Source organism: Mus caroli, chromosome X (genome assembly GCF_900094665.2).
Source record: "Mus caroli chromosome X, CAROLI_EIJ_v1.1, whole genome shotgun sequence".
NCBI classification, from domain to species: domain Eukaryota; kingdom Metazoa; phylum Chordata; class Mammalia; order Rodentia; family Muridae; genus Mus; species Mus caroli.
The window spans coordinates 5,049,075-5,066,303 of record NC_034589.1 but is presented as its reverse complement, the minus strand read 5'-3'; positions in this window follow the sequence as shown (position 1 = coordinate 5,066,303).

Here is a 17,229-nt window from a genome sequence, read left to right as displayed (position 1 = left end):
AGAATACTAATGGGACCAACTCCCAGTTCATGCTGAGTGTGGCACATTATGAAAATGCTGGCAATGTGTTCCTCATTCATTCTACGTCTGCTTCCTTGAGATGTGGCATTTTGGATCCTCCCATTAAGAGAGGAGGTTTAGGGACTGAAAGGTAGCTCTTTAGGTAAAATGCTTGCTCTGCGAGAATGAGGAATCCCTGCATAAAAAGCCAGGTGCAGACATGTGTGCTTGGAATAGTGGCATGGGAGTGCAGAGATGGAAAAGTCTCTAGGGCTTGCTGTCCAGCCAGTCTAGCTGCATCAGTAGTCCATAGGTTCAATGAAAACCTTGTCCAAATATAAGGAAGACAGTGATAAGAAAAGGTATTTGACATTAACCTCTAGACTTGGCATGAGAATATACATACATACCACAGATTCATGCATGCACACACAAGAGAAAAGATCTATTTCCACATAAGCACTTTAATATGGAACCTTTTTTTTTTCTTTTTCTTTTTCTTTTTTGTTTTTCGAGACAGGGTTTCTCTGTATAGCCCTGGCTGTCCTGGAACTCACTTTGTAGAGCAGGCTGGCCTCGAACTCAGAAATCTGCCTGCCTCTGCCTCCAGAGTGCTGGGATTAAAGGCGTATGCCACCACACCCAGCAGTGACCAACAAGTTACTAATAAATGAACTGCATCTGGGGGTTTAAAAAGGACTTACCTAATATTTGTAAATTGTGTCCTGGCTGTATTTGGAACCTGGGGATACTTATGTAAATGAGCCTCAATTCACTTATGAAACAAGCTACACAGAGGAGAACCAGGACAGTAGCTTGCCAGCTACCAAGCATAGGAGACCATTCTTAACCAACCAGACAGCTTACCAGCTGCCTACAGATGATTGACAAGTCCCAGAAGAGACTAGCCTAGCTAGCTTAGACCAGAATCAATGCCCAAGCAACCCACAGAGTTAGGAGCCACATACACAAAATGGGCACTGTTTTTGGTCAAAAAAAAAAAAAAGATGATTAGTTAAACAACCATAGCTGGGCAGACACAGTGGGAAATAGTTAAGTTTGTATGTGGAGCAGGTTTATCTGAACAAGACTAAAATGGAATTCTTCCACATTAGAAAGAGCAAAAGACAAACAACAATCCTCAAACATTCTTTGGCTGAGCAATGTTGTGATAAAATAGGGAGAAAGAACTGCTAGATTAGACAGGTGGAGCTTAGAGTGGATGAGTCCAGTTTCGAGGTACTAAAGGTTCTCTAAGGGAGAAGCTAAAATCTTAGGAGTATTTTCTGAGGTAAGTATTAAGACATCAAGACTGAGAAAGCATAGAGTAGGGAAACCTAGCCTCAGAGATACAGGTATGTCACGCTTGATCTTTTCAGAAAACGATGTCATAAGGAAAGTTGGGAAGGGCAGGCAAATGCAATGATTCATCAAAAATTGAAGGCAGCAGGAGCAATTGTTTGAGCAGGAGATCCTGAAGAATGCAGAAGAAAGCCTACAACCCTAAGTTTAGAATGGCGATAAGGCGAGGCCTGGTGGATCCCTAAGGTTGGAGAACTCTGCAGCAAAGCGTTATAAATCTCTTCTCTTCCAGGATGCTTCCTCTCCACTCAGTACTTTTCCTTGAGCAATTTCTGGTTGCCCTGGAGTGTCTGCAACCATTAATGTGGAGCTGATTCCATCAGGATGAAGGAAGGTGAGAAATATCAGCCTTTAGGATGAGTTCCCTATAGCTATAAAGAGAAGATGAAAGGTAGGGAAGGAATGTCAAGCGATTCAATCTTTTATTGTCTCTTTTAGACAAAGGCAATGAACTTGAGGGTAGAAGTGAAAGCAGGGGCTCCCATAGTAGATGTTCTGCTGAGAGCTAGACACACCGGACTAGACTTAAAGTTTTAGAAGTGAGTGATATCTATAAGTGCCAGTAGATATCATCAAATGACGAGCCACTGGTTTCTAAGAGAAGACTCTAATGCAGAGGCCTGTAGCTGCGGACAATGTTTACAGAGGGGACGGAAGCCAGGGAGCTGCTAAAAGAGACACGAATGCAAGGACCAGCCTCCCAGATAAGAACCATGGAAACCTGAGCAAGGGGCCCAGCCAAATTTGTCTGATGAGAAAAGGAGCAAGGAGTCAAAGACAGTGAACCAATTCCTCCTCTGTTTAGATGACCAGTGGCCACTTTTAGGAACAGAAGAAAGGGAATCATAGTTTGATCCTTTCAGCTAAAGAAGGCAAGGAGTGAGTTTACAGGAAATTCCAAACAGTTGGTTTGGCAGTATACAAAAACCTGAGGGCACCTTCAAATGTCTACAATTCAAGGTCCAGAACGTCTTCTCTGGATGAAAGTAGTCTTTCATTCGAAGATGACACAAAGAAACTTGAGCTTTCTATGTATCTCCCAAGAAGGTGCCACCCTACACTTCTGGAAGCACCATTTCACTGAGACATGCCTGATTTGTAGGTCTTGAGTTTCTGTAAAACATTTAGTCAAGTGGTTTGGTAACAGTGGAGACAGTGGACAAGCCCTTATTGCTCACAGGGATGCCTCTGGGGCTTCTTTTGCTGCAGTTAATTTCCAGGACATGGCGCCACTAAATATTAGCATGTCCCCTCGTGTTAATGGCAAATGGCAAGAGGCTCTCATAATTTAGATATTTTTATGGCTGTTCTGTGGAAGCTAATTTTGTCTAACAAAACCCCATTAAGTTTTAGCTCTATCCTTTTCCCTTCCTCCAACTCCCAGAACTGGGACTTATATGTTAATTGCAGCCAGTCTATGCTAATTAGGTTCCATTTTCTATTTCTTAAAGAGACAGATGCCACCAGGTCCTGCCCCAATCATCACTCCTTCCCACCTCCATGGCCAGTTTTTCAGAGGTTAAATTCCACACTGGATAAAGAATTCACTTAAGGCATGCATTTGAAGTTGGAAGGCAGAGGGGTCAGGGGTTTCCATATTCCTCACAACTTCCTCCTCTGCAGGAGGAGTGCCTCCTTCCCACGAAATTCTAAGTGTAGCATTTCTAATTGAGAAACAAATCAAAACACTATTAGATTCCTTAACTACACACAACATTCAACAAAATACCCCTAAGGCCTACCATAACCATTACGTTGAACAAAAGACCCTCAATCCCAGAGCTTTCATTTATGCTGTGATAAGTTTGGGCTCATCACTATAAGCTGAGTAGAGCGCTACAAGGCAAGAACTGCCTAAACAAAAGAGCAACTTCCTGTCTCTGTGCTTATTTCCATTTGTTGAATGACTATCCGCTAGGACCACAGCGGACATTGGGGAAAATAAAAATTTCACGGGTAAGACAAAGATCTTACCCATAAAATGTCTCCAGACTAGTGGGAAGACATATTAGTATTATTTAAAATAACTTGCCCACTAGCCCTACTGCGAATTCAGTTCATGTACATTATTACATTTGTATCAGCACAATGAGATGAGGTATATGTTGATTTCACATGATACGGAAGGGAAAACTGAGGCTTAAAGGGCGCATGAAATACTTGTTGTAGTCCATGGGAAAAGCCAACATCAATAGATAGACAAATATTGCACAGGACATCAAGTGGGAGAACACACAATGTCATATAAAGAAGGGAGTCTAGAAGAGAGACGACATGAAAAATTGAAGACAGTCATTTAAATCTATAGGCATGGGTCAGAACTTGTAGAAATAGGATGTAAAATCAGAATGGTCAGGCTCTAAAGCCATTCTTCATACTCTGATGCTAGATGCAAACATGTCACAATGATCATGTCAGTCAGGGCAAATGTGTAATAGGGAAACACTCTGACTGGGATCTTGGCCCAGAATTCAAGGTACAGTACCTGGCTGTAACTTGTAGAGAAATTTTGATAGGTAGAAAGGATAATTTGGACATCTCCAGTGAAGGAAATAATGAGAGAATGAATAAAGGATAAGATACAGCTATAAGACAAATGTACGACTCTAAGGGATAACAGGGGATGCTGAGAAATGAGGCTGGAAAGGTGGCATGGGACAGGCTTGAAGTCCTGATTGTTTATGCCACATGAACAGGTGTGGAATATTCTTTGGACCAGAGCATCTCAGTATTGCAGTCCACAGAATTCCCCTGGGAATATTGTCAAAAATTGAGATTCTGATTCAGTAAGTCTTGGGCAAGAGGCCTGAAATTCTGCATTTCTAACAAGCTCTTCAGTAATGTAGATGCTATTTTTAATCGCATGGAGTAGCAATGCTCTGAGCAAACAGCCTGCTAGCCATACAAGGTCAGGGGCTGTGCTTTCTGACTCTTTGTTCCCACACAATGTCTAGCCTGGTGGTGTGTGCAGAACAGGCCCCCTCTCAGGGTTGGATGCTGCTGCCTAAGGTCATGAGTTCTCTCCCCTGTAGTCAGCCTCCTTCTCCCCCAAGGCTTTGTCCACTCAGCTGTAACCAACCAAGGCTTTCCAAAACCTCGTTGTGGAGACTACTGACAGACCAATGCTCCAAGCTTCTTTTCTCTTTAGAAAGTGGGGGGTTGGGGGGGGAGGGTGTAAAAAGCCCAAATCGCGGGATTGGAGGGGATCCTTCCATTACTGGAGGTCTATGCAGCTTCATTAGCGCTTTGGGGAAGCCATCAGAAGTTGATTGTGCTTCAAGGGGTTGCTCGTCTCCTCCCATTTCCTAATTTGATTTCACGGCTCTGCAATGAAGTCAGAATTAGAGGCGCATTAAAGGTGGGGAGAGGGGAAAATAAATTCCACCACCAATAGAATCCTGAAATTCTCAAGGTGCCTTTTCTCGGTGCCTCCAAGGAAGGACCCATTACACTAGAATGAAGTTGTCCTCGAGGAAGACCAGAGGCTCAGGCTTCGCGGCTGTATACTCGGAGCAGACAACAGACCACAGGGAATTCTCACACTTGTGGGGGGAGGGTGAAAAGAATTCTGGGTGTCCTGATTTGTCCAGAGCCCTATCTTGGAGAGTGCTGACTGAGCTGCACTGATATTCAGGCTTCACGATGCCCTGTCTCCTCTGCATCTCCTTGAGCTTAGAAGTGCCTGTGAATGTAAAGCCATGGACTTAAGTCCCTAAGGGCAAATAGTGGTCCAGTGCCTGCAGCAGAGACAGTTGCCACCCTTCATTTGTTGCCCTTCACCCTCACCCCTGGGCTCTGCAGGTGTATATGGTGAACACCTGCTAAGCTCTGCCTGAGGACTTTACGCTGGACATGATCAGGCCTCAAACCAGATAAAGCAGGGATGGGGGTGGGTGGCCGTGCTTGTCACTTCCTAGCCTGGAAAGCATCCTTCAACCAATGAGGTTGGTTATCGTATCCCCCAGCTTCTTCACTCGGGCCCAGGACACACTCTACTGCTCCTGAGGTCTTGAGCAGCAGGACTGCGCTCCTGTTGCCCTGGTTGGTCGTCACTCACTTGAGAACACTTGGTATAGATGTTCTTTCCTTTCTTCGCCCTACTTTACCACCTCATCATCAGCACTCCTGGACTTGACTTTCAACTCAATTATTTGCCCTCGAGTGTTTACTGGTGGATGGTACTTCTGGGAAAATCCAAATTAAGAAAGTGCCTCGAAGCACTCTCCACGAAAATGCCACCGTTTCTGGCTGCCAAGGGTTCCCAGGCTTCAGGGAGAGATGGAACTTTCTGACTGAATATTTTCTGAACGACATGAGAGAATTGCTCAGCATAATCCTCTGGGCGGGGCTGGAAGGGAGCACGCTTGGGAAATCTGGAAATGGCAAAGCACAACCGCCTGGTGGCCAAAAGGCAAAGGAACGGTTCCCGCTCAGCTGCTACTGGGACTCTGCAGGGACTGTCTCTTATTGTTGGGTTTTCCTTGCAAATGGGGAGAGCTTCAAGGGTTTCCTAAGCGTGGGGTTTGAACTTTGTTTTGCCACTTCCTGGGTGTGTAGCCTAGCATTGAGTCACTTTGTTTTCTAAGTTTCGGTGTCCTTGGGGGTAACTGGAGATCAGAGTAACACTCAGGGGATCAAGCTGTCAGCTACGGGTAGAATTTCTTGGATGCCCTGGTGAGACACTGACTTTGCCCTTGACTTTCTGAGTGGCCATATGGAAGTTACCTAACAGTGCCGAGTGTGTCTCTTTTCCTATGAACAAGTGCAATGAATTTGAAGCTCATGAAATTACCTACAGTTGATCTATAGAAGTGTCAATTTCATGTGCTAAACCTAAGATCTTGCAGAGTTTCTGTGAGGATTTATAATCATATACTAGAAGCACTTAGTGTGTGGACTAGGACATAGTAGGCATGTGACTTACTATTATAGACAGCTGCTATAAAAATTATTAATTCACATGTTATGGTTGGTGGTTGAGCCAGAAAACAGCAAACTCCCACCTTCCCCACGTGAGATTTCAACAAATAATAATATTCCACCTCCACCAGGATCCTGTTTGTCTACCCACAGAGCAAACCCACAAGCCAGTAACAAGCACTGGAAAGCCAGATGCTTCGTGAACACATCCGGCTCTGCCTAGTTCTGAGCCCCTGGAACACTTTTTTTGTTTGTTTTTCTAAATGTCATATTGAAGCCATTGTGAATGAAAGAATGAGAGATGATTTCAGCTTCCATCTTTTGTGATGCTCAGCTTTAAAAAGAAATAAAGGAGGTCCCAGAAAAATTAACTTTATCATTTTTAAGAAACAGCCGTGGCAAATACATTCATTATCCTACAACACCAAGCGCTGTGCACCAGTGCGCGCGGCATCTGTCTGCTCTCTAATTCTGCCATTATTATTACTCAGTGAAAGGGCAGGCGGGAGAGAATTCCAGGCAATCTCCCTCAGCAGAGGTTTGCAGGTTTCATGGAGCACTCAAAACTCCCCCAAATGTGCTCCCGGAGCACTTGGCTTGCTAATCTTGTTGACATGACAGAAAAAAAAAATCGAAAATAGCTAATGGCCTTAATTTTCTTATATCTGACAGCTAACCAATTCATCCTACTCCTAATACTTCCTCATCTAGTTTCCTCCCTTCCTCCCATGCCCCTGTCTTTCTTTCTTATATACACAAGCATATCTGTATACATGTACCACTCTCCAAACCTCTCAATAGCAGCGCTCTCTCCATCTCAGTCTCTTCCCCTTTGAGTGTATGCCCCCGCCTCCCTCCCCCGCCTCCCTCCCCCGCCTCTCTCTGTGTGTGCATGTACACTGAGCTTTAGTTTCTTTTGCAGACTCTCAGGAAGGTCACAAACCACAGCTGCAAATGTGCTACTCAGATGGCAAGCAGGGACCTACAAACAGAATGACCTCATCAAAGTCCAATGACAACTAGACACAATCAAGAGAACAGTGGTGCAGGTCAGTTAAGGTGACCCTTGTGAATAAGATGGAGATGCAGCCAGTGGGGCCTGGGAGGTAGATGTGGAGTATGACTACTGGATCTGGTGGTCACATCTGGCTCGGGAAGGCAGCTGAGCTTGTGCTGATTTCTTAGAGAGCAGGAAGCCCAAGGAAAACAGGTGGAGGTGGGTAAGGCACCAGGCAATGTAAAATCTAGGCTCAGAGACCCTGAAGTCAGTGCTGCCTCTCCGGACAGGAAAAGCATGAGAACACTGGCTGGAGCTGCACCAAGTGAAATTGACCTATTCAATGTGTGTGTGTGTGTGTGTGTGTGTGTGTGTGTGTGTATTAGGGCAGGATGGATTAATGACTAAATGGCTGTTCTAAGTTATTAAGATACTGTCTCACAGTTTGTATTACAAGACTGATCTCTCAGAGTGTTCAGTTTTTTTTTTTTTTTTTTTTTCAGATCACCTCTCTCCCAGATTTGTAGGCTTGTGTTGTTGAAGAAGAGGAAAACATTGGGTGGAGTGGAGGTAAAGTATCCAGTAGTTAACTTGGACCCTTGCGGTCCAGCAGAGGCCTGGACAGTACCTTTCTCCAGAGTGTTTTTCTCTTCTAAATTTCCTTTATCTCAGATTACCTGGGTAACATATAGTTGAAATAAAAAGTCCAAAACTTGTTTACACACCTTGGGGAAACTGGTATCCTCTTCTCACATATATTTGCATGATCTCCACCCCTCCTATGCTTCCACGATTGGGGCAGTCTTTAGCTTTAGTATATTTAGTTTAAATATTTCCACTTCAACCCTACCCTGAGCCTTTTACTCACTTCTTTCTCTTGCTGCTTCTCCCTCTGTCCCTCCTCCTGATGCTGCATCCACCCATCGATCCATCTATCCATATATCCATCATCTATCCATCTATCATCTATCCATCTATACATATCTATCTATCTATCTATCTATCTATCTATCTATCTATCTATCTATCTATCTACCTGGCTTTAGAACTCCTGATTTTCCTCCCTTAGGCTTACAGATACAGCATACAGATTTTTTCCACCATACTTGGCTCAGAATCTTCTACCCCTGTCTCCCTATAGGCAATTTGTTTCTTCACCTGGAATAGGTTTGATTTCCCTAGAGTGGTTGTGGAAAGTCATCTCCTCTTACCTGTATTCTCCAAGCTCCAAAGCACCAGGGCTCACCCAAGGTGATGGCATGACTGTGTTCAGGTCTTTGCTCTGCATGTCTGTGGGTTGCCTCCTGTCTTCCTGCCCATTCTCCAGAGCAGTGCTTCTCAACCATCCTAGTATTGTGATCCTTTAATACAGTTCCTCATGTTGTGGTGACCTCTACAAATAAAATTATTTTTGTTGCTACTTCATAATTGTAATATTGATACTTTTATGAATTGTAATCTAAATATCTGTGTTTTCTGGTGGCCTTGGGTAACCCCCGTGAAAGGGACATTTGATCCTCAAAGGGGTTGCAACCCACAGATTGAAAAACACTGCTCTACAGTTAGGCTCATCTTTATTTCTAGACTCAAGCTTGGGAGTGGGTGTCCAGAGACCTGCTATAATTAATGACATCTGACCAAGGGTCAGCAGCCAAACAACTGGGACAAACTCCTCAATTCACAAATCATCCTTCCTACTCTGAGGGAGACGCCAAGTCCTAGCAAGGTCTTTCTGGACACACACTAGTCATTGAATCAGTTCTGCTCCACCTCCAGGACCCTTTCATTTTCAAACTGCACAGTGTCGTGGCCAAATAAATGGTACAGGAGGTTCTAGGACCATCTCATGTTTTACTTGGAATTCTGTGTTGCTCCAGTTGATGGTTGGGGCTTAACCTGAAAGAGCAGAAGTCAGGTTCCAACCCCTGTGGCTAAGACCAGAAGTCATGATACAGTCATGCATCGCACAACAGAGATCCTCAAATGTGTGTAGATACAGCTTGGGCTAAACACAGGTCTTGGGTGACATTTGTCCCTTGATGCCACAGACATTTCTGAAGGATTCTTGCTTTTGAGAAACATTTGCTGAGAAGATATTTGGGATGGTGAGATATCCTAGATAGTGAATGAGAAGATAGGAGAAAGTTGAAGTTGGGACTGAATAATGGGTTATTTCTAAGCATTGTCACAGACTGGCTATGTGTGACTGTGTCTTTAAGTGATTCACCTCTTTTTTTTTTTTAATGTCTCAAGTTCTACATCTATCAAATAGAGGCCACAGGGGCAACTATCTCCTGAGGCCGAGTTGAGGACTAAATAAAACAATCCGGGTGGAGGATTTAGCATTTATATTTGTTAGTTGACACTTGAAATAACATTTTCTTTTCTGTGTATACGATATGTGTGTTAAGCACACTTGCATATGTCTGTGTGCACATGTATCATGGAGTCCAGAAGCTAATGGTCATGTGGTTTTCTTCAATAGCTCTTTACCATAATTTTGAGTCAATGTCTCTCCCTGAACCTGAAGTTTACAGATTCAGTAGTTAAACTGTCCAGCAAGCCACAGGAATCCTCCTGACTCTGCCTTCTTGGCACTGGGATCACAGATGTCTTCTACTGTACTTGGGTTTCCTGGGAATCCTGGGGATCAGAAAGCAAACCCTCATGCTTGTGAGGCAAATACTTTTAACCTACGAAACCATTTTTTTTTCAGACTCCACAATGACAATTTCCGACCAACCATTAGTCTTCACTCTGTTTGGGAAAGGAACAAGGTCAGACTGGAGGGAAACTTATCATGTTGAGAAATAACTGACTTAGCATGAATATCTGCTGAGCGAATGGTTTAGTTCAGCATTTTATCATATTCAACATCTACCGTCTTCCTGTCTCCTTTGACTTTGATTATTGAAGAAAAAATAGCAGCATGATAGACAAAGTGTGAGCTCCTTAAACATGGTCCATTTGGGGGTGGGGTCGGGGAGAAAGGAAGGGAATTAGAATGGAAGAATCCAGTTTGTCCATTCCCTCTTCATTTTCTGGTTTCTGTTTGGGGTGTCATCCTTGCTCACTCGTAGTCCTCCAGTTTGGATGGTCTACAGTACTGATGGGCTAATGTTTATGTCTACTAACTCTGATTGTACCACCCCTTTCCAATTTAATTCTCAATGGCACTAAACTGTCAGTACCTGAGAGCAGTCAAGGTAGAAGTCTGTACAGAGTTGAATTTGACCAATACTGAAAAGTTACATCTATTTTCTTCCAGCTGTGCTACAGTTGGTTTCAAAGCATTTGCCAGCACAACCCTGAACTCCTAGCCATTACTATAGATGTGTGGCTTGAGAATGAGCAATTAACATATTTATTATAACTTGCTAGTATGTTGGTTTGTTTTATTCTTGATATAATAGAACATCTGATAGGAGTGACTTTAATAGAAGAAGAAATTATTTTGACTCATGAGACACAAGTATGTCTTGTGATGGGGAAGGCATGGGGACTTCATGGTGGTGGCAGTAAGTGGCCAAGGATCCTCATATCTTTGTGAATCAGAAAGCAGGACCAGGCCATAACCCTCAAAGGCTTACCCCTAGTGGCTTACATCTGGCACCTAGTCACCTAGTCGTATTGTCCAAAATGATCAAAGACTGCCTGAAACAGCACTACTAGCCAATGACTAAGTATTCAAACACAAACCCTTTGGGTATATTTCCCATTCCAAACCTAACCTTTGGCCTTGGTGACTGCATTAGAAATGAATGTGTATTGAAAGCCAACCAGTGAGGCATGATGTTTGAATATTTTCCGCAAAAGAATTTATAAAGAAAATTTCTTCTCACGTGGATGTAAGTAGGTGGCTTCCAGCATCCAGCTAACATTATACATATAATTCATCTGAGGCAAGGAAAGAATAAGATACCAACTGTTAGTAGCAAGCCAGAAAGATCCTTGGCTTTAAAGGGACAGTGATCCAGTACATTTAATTTCTCTTCCTTTTTTTTTTTACAAGCCTGTGTGAGTTGGAGTTCTTTTGTGTGAAAATAAGAGCCCCCTCTAACATGTATGTATCAGATGCTACCTAGTGTCTGGATTTTATCAGTTTGTAGTAATGGTTGCAAATTCCTCCTATCCTACAGTGATGATATCCCACACAACTCAACAATGTTATTTTTACAGCTCCATTCTTCAAGTAGAGCCTGTTTTTCTCTCCCATGAGTCTAAGCTGACCTTATCATTTGATTTCCTCAATAAGATGTAGCAGAAATGATGTTACAGGACTTCTGAGTCTAGAGCTCCAGTTTCCTAGAGGCTTCTACTCCACAGTCCAAGGGCCCAAGACCACAGGCCCCAGAAGCTATCATCAGTGTAGAAAGGACCACATGTAAAAAGATTCCCAGCTCATCTAGGCATTTCTTCTGAAACCACACCCCGCAGCCAGCCCTGCAAGTTGAATACTTGCATAAGAGAGTCTACATAAGATTAAAAGAAAACAAACCTACAGCTAGTCATTAGACTGTGGAGCAAAAAGGAGCCATTGTCTGAAATCACTCAGCATCATATTAGTTGATATACAGGAAATAAATAAATAAATAAATAAATAATACATGTATTTGCTTCTCTTTGGCATCCAAATTTTCTACTTTAATGGGGGGGGGGCGGGATGAAAGTCTTACACAGGGGAAGGGAGTTGGGGTTTTGAACCTAAAGAGTTGGGCTGAAACCCTGCTCACTACTATTAAAATTTGAAAATAGTCTACACTGATCCTCAAGGTTTTGCTTGTTGAAGCTCCATTTTCAAAGTTATATGTTAATGTCCATAACATATAACTCTGTGCTGGCCAGAGAAGGGGCTCTGGGAGGTGGTTATGTTTAGATGACTTTGCAGAAAAGGAGAGAGCCCACATGAGCAAACACATGACTGCTCTCCACCTCTCACCAGGAAATGTGACCATGAAATGAAGCTCCTTGGGGCTGATTAATAAAATAAAATAACCCTTTCTCAAAAAAATATGAAACTATCCTGCCTGAGGGATTTCTCTGTAGTGATGAAACACAGACTCATGTACTCCACTATGGAGTGGATTGTAACTCCTGTCCAATTTTTATTGTAAAGCTCTACCTAATCCTCAATCTGATACTATTGGCAGTAGGACCTTTGGGAAATGTGGTTGTTTGAAAGAAAATGATTCCCATAGAGTTATAGAGAATGGCATTATTAGAACTTTTGGCCTTGTTGGAGGGGGTGTGGCCCTTTTGGAGGAAGTGTGTCATTGATTAGTCTTTGAGATCTCAGATGCTCAAGCCAGGTCCAGTGTGACATTCTCTTTTTTCTGCCTGCTGACCCAGACACAGCAAGCCCAGCTCCTTCTTCAGCTCCATTTCTGCCTGCACACTATCATGTTTCTGGTCATGATGATGATGAACTGAACCTCTGAACCTGTAAGCCAGCTCCAATTAAATGTTGTCCTTTATAGGAATTGCCATTGTCATGGAGTCTGTTCATAGCAATAGAAACCCCAACTGAGACAGGAAGTCATTAGGTTTAAACAAGATTGTGAGGTTGGGAAAGTCATGATAAGGAGTAACATCTTTTTTTCCACTCCCTCTCCCTTTCTACCTTACCCTTCCCTATGAGGACACCTAGAGAAGAAAGCTATTTATAAATCAGGAAGAGAGCTCTCCCACCATGTCACTATGATGGCATTCTGATTTGAAGCTTTTATCCTCCAAATCAGTAGTAAGAAATTTATTCTGTTAAGTCATTTAGCTTATTATATTTTATTATAGTCTGAGCAAATTAATGCAGATTTTGTTAACGGAAGTTGGGTGTTTGTGAAATAGGTAGCTGAACACGAGGAAGCAGCTTCACCACTTAGCAATAGGTAGAGGTTGGAGCATTGCTGATGTTCTTGCTAGGAAAGCAGATGTTAAGGGTGACCCTGCTAAGGTCTCAGATGGAAATAGGCAACCTATGATTGGAGGCTGGAGGAAAGGCAGTCCTTGCTACTGAGTAACACATAACTGGATTTCACTTAGTGCCACATGGAAAGTAGAAAATACAAAGAAGGAAAGGGAATGTTTAGCTGAGGAGACCTCAAACCAAAGTGTTGAAAGAGCCCCTTAGTTCCTCCTGACTATGTGTAGCACTTTCTGTCATTACTTAATAACCAGAATACCTTCTCAGAAATGTGTGATTGGATGCTGTTGTTATTTTTGCAAAAATTATAGATGGTACTTACACAAACCTAGATGGTAGATGCACTCAAGAGACCTAGTTGATATAAGACATATGACCTCACTACTGGCATTCAATGTCATAGGGTTTCACAATGAACTATGTTTAGAAGGCATAAGAGGAACAATGGCTGAGTCTAAAACGATAATTAAAAGCATAGTGTAATAAACACAGAAAAAAAGTGTTTATTATAACTATGTCTTAGTCAGGGTTTCTATTCCTGCACAAACATAATGACCAAGAAGTAAGTTGGGGAGGAAAGGGTTTATTCAGCTTACACTTCCATATTGTTGTTTATCACCAAGGTAGTCAGGACTGGAACTCAAGCAGGTTAGAAAGCAGGAGCTAATGCAGAGGCCATGGAGGGATGTTCTTTACTGGCTTGCTTCCCAGAAGATTTCACCTCAGTGATGCTGGTCTCTTCTTAATCACCACTAATTTCTTAGCTCCAGCTAACCAGCATCAATAGTCCTAGTAATGCAAAGGTTTTGCTTTAGTAGTTCTGGTATCTTGTTAATTACAGCTGATTCTTCAGCCTCAGCTAACCAGAACTACAAAATCTTCACAATCAAAACAGCAATGGCCCTGATAAGAGTCTTTAATCTTCCCTCTGAAATTTCACAAGCCAGGCCTCCATCTTCTGCATTGCGCTCAACATTATCTTCCAAGCTCCTACACAACATCCTACAGAGCTCTTAACACTGAATGGATCTTCTAGCCCAAAGTTCCAAAGTCCTTCCACAGACTTCCACAAAACATGGTCAGGTTGTTATAGGAATACCCCACTATGCTGGTACCAATTTGTCTTAATCAAGGTTTCTATTCCTGGACAAAATATCATAACCAAGAAGCAAGTTGGGGAGGAAAGGGTTTATTCAGCTTACACTTCCATACTGCTGTTCATCACCAAAGGAAGTCAGGACTGGAACTCAAGCAGGTCAGGAAGCAGGAGCTGATGCAGAGGCCATGGAGGAATGTTCTTTGCTGGCTTGCTCAGCCTGCTGTCTTATAGAACCCAAGACTACCAACCCAGGGATGGTCCCATCCACAAGGGGCCTTTCCCCCTTAATCTCTAATTGAGAAAATGCCTTACAGCTGGATCTCATGTAGGCATTTCCTCAGCTGAAGCTCCTTTCTCTGTGATAACTGCAGCTTGTGTCAAGTTGACACGAAACTAGCCAGTACAAACTATCATTTCTTGCATATTGTGCATAACTGTATCTGATGTTCTTTATAAGACTGGGAAGCTCATTACATTTGCTTCCACCAGTGTTAGCACAAATGCAACAATGACTCACTGAACTACTCTGTCACTAGCAGATAAGAAAAATTTCAGCTCTATTTAATCTTAGGTGATCTATCATTAACTGAAGCATTGCTGGGCAGTTGATGACTATAAAGTATGGGGGTTGAGAAATGGACTGAAGAAATAGCTATTAAGAGCAACCAGCTCTTGAGGATTTGGAAAGATCTAAGCCCGTTCATATCGAGAGAGAGAGAGAGAGAGAGAGAGAGAGAGAGAGAGAGAGAGCGAGCTTGCTTCGAGGAGAGCAAAAAGGGTGTGACTGAAATGGCTTGATAGAAGGATTGTAGGTTAAACTTGTGGAGTTAATCACCTGTCTGCAAGGAAGCCGGGTTCTTGCATGGGGCTGTTCTAGCATTTGCACTGCCTATGTGAACACGTGCAGAGGACAACAGGAAGGGAAGCTGTTGTGCTCATGGCATGTTATAGGCTAGGACTGTACAACCATTTGACTGTAAATGTGTCTTTAAGATGAGGGAAGAATGATCCTGAAGGTGACCAAGAGATCATCAAAGATGGTGTTCTTCGTAGGTCCAGAGTGCTCAGGCTAGGCAGTAAATCTGCTTCTGGCTCAGCTTCAAAAAGCAAGACCACTGCCTAGCTGAGCTGTGCAATCAGTCCCTGGCAGAGAATCATGTGGGCATCAACATCTTGCTTAGCTCTGCCACTTTAATGGACTTGGAGATCCAGCTACAAATGAGAGAGGATTATTCTTGGATCCTGAGCTCTAATAGAATTTGCCTTGCTAACTTTTGGACTTGCTTGAAACCTGTTGTACTGGCTATTTTTGTGTCAACTTGACACAGCTGGAGTTATCACTGAGAAAGGAGCTTCAGTTGAGGAAATGCCTCCATGAGATCCAACTGTAAGGCATTTTCTCAATTAGTGATCAAGGGGGAAAGGCCCCTTGTGGGTGGGACCATCCCTGGGCTGGTAGTCTTGGGTTCTATAAGAGAGTAGGCTGAGCAAGCCAGGGGAGGCAAGCCAGTAAAGAACATCCCTCCATGGCCTCTGTATCAGCTCCTGCTCCCTGACCTGTCTGAGTTCCAGTCCTGACTTCCTTTGGTGATGAACAGCAGCATGGAAGTGTAAGCCGAATAAACCCTTTCCTCCCCAACTTGCTTCTTGGTCATGATGTTTGTGCAGGAATAGAAACCCTGACTAAGACACCTGTCACACCTCTCTTCTCCACCATCATAATTTCTCCCCCTTTAAAGAAGAACCCGAGTGTCCAAATGTACAAGAAATAAACTGTTGTGGTTTAAGCCACCCAGTCTATGGTATTTTGTTATGACAGCTTGATAGACTACCACACCATCTGTCAAATGGAAATAGTAATGTACTGACCTCATAGGCTTGACACAAGGGTAGACAATAAACAACTTCTTTTATGTCCAGTACCTACCACACAGGAATACTCAATAAACAGTGACTCTTATAGTTATCAATATTGACACCTATGCTATGTGAAATACATATAAATTGTTGAACAATGATTTTATCTGTGGGAATTGTCCCAGGTTTAGCCCAACTTATGATTATAGCAAGATACAAACTTGCTTTAACATATTTAGAAGGAATGGAAAGAGGAGCAAACAGTAATCTATTGTCCTTTGAGATTAAAGAGAGCCCTGGAAAGAGTTCGCCATAAGAGTGAAAGGTAATATACCAGTAGTTTACATTTTCTGAGTACTTACTATGCACTAGACACAGTAGCGGGGATATTATGTGGGATATTCCATTTTAGCTTCATGAGAATCCAATAAAGTAATTTCTATCAATATTTTCATTTTACATGTGAGAGAACCAAGACACAGAATTAGGTGACTGACAATAGTCAATCCTGTTAGTGAGGGTGGAGGCAGGACTTTCATTCAACCCCAAATGATTAAATCTTTATTTTTAACTTCTCATGACACTACTTTGGTTCTAGAAAAACCAAATGGGGCTGGTCAACACCACTAGCATTCACTAAGGTGACAATGCATCTAAGTTAGTGTAAAGGAAAAGGAAGAAATAAAAGAACAAGGGGATTCTCCAGCACTTGTAGAATAGTGGATGTGATGGAGAAAAACTGGCAGTGCTGACACCAGCCTCTTGATGGAACAGAAGAGGTGTTTCCCATGCCCCAGCACAAAGCTGTCCAGTGTGGCATTTCACCACTGGATCAGACATCCACAATTATGTACAGCTGCCAAGTATCTCACGCAGAGTTGGGTTGGTGTGGCAGTGCCTTTGGTAGACATTGGAGGTGAAAAGGCCATGTGGCTTGGTGGGGGGGGGGCTGAGGAACTCTATCATAGTAGCTGCATGGGAGGAATGGTGTTGACACTACAAGCTGTTAAAAGCAAGAGCATGCTAACCCCAGTGGGAAGGCTCAGAATCATTGGGGAGGAATCCTAGGGGTTC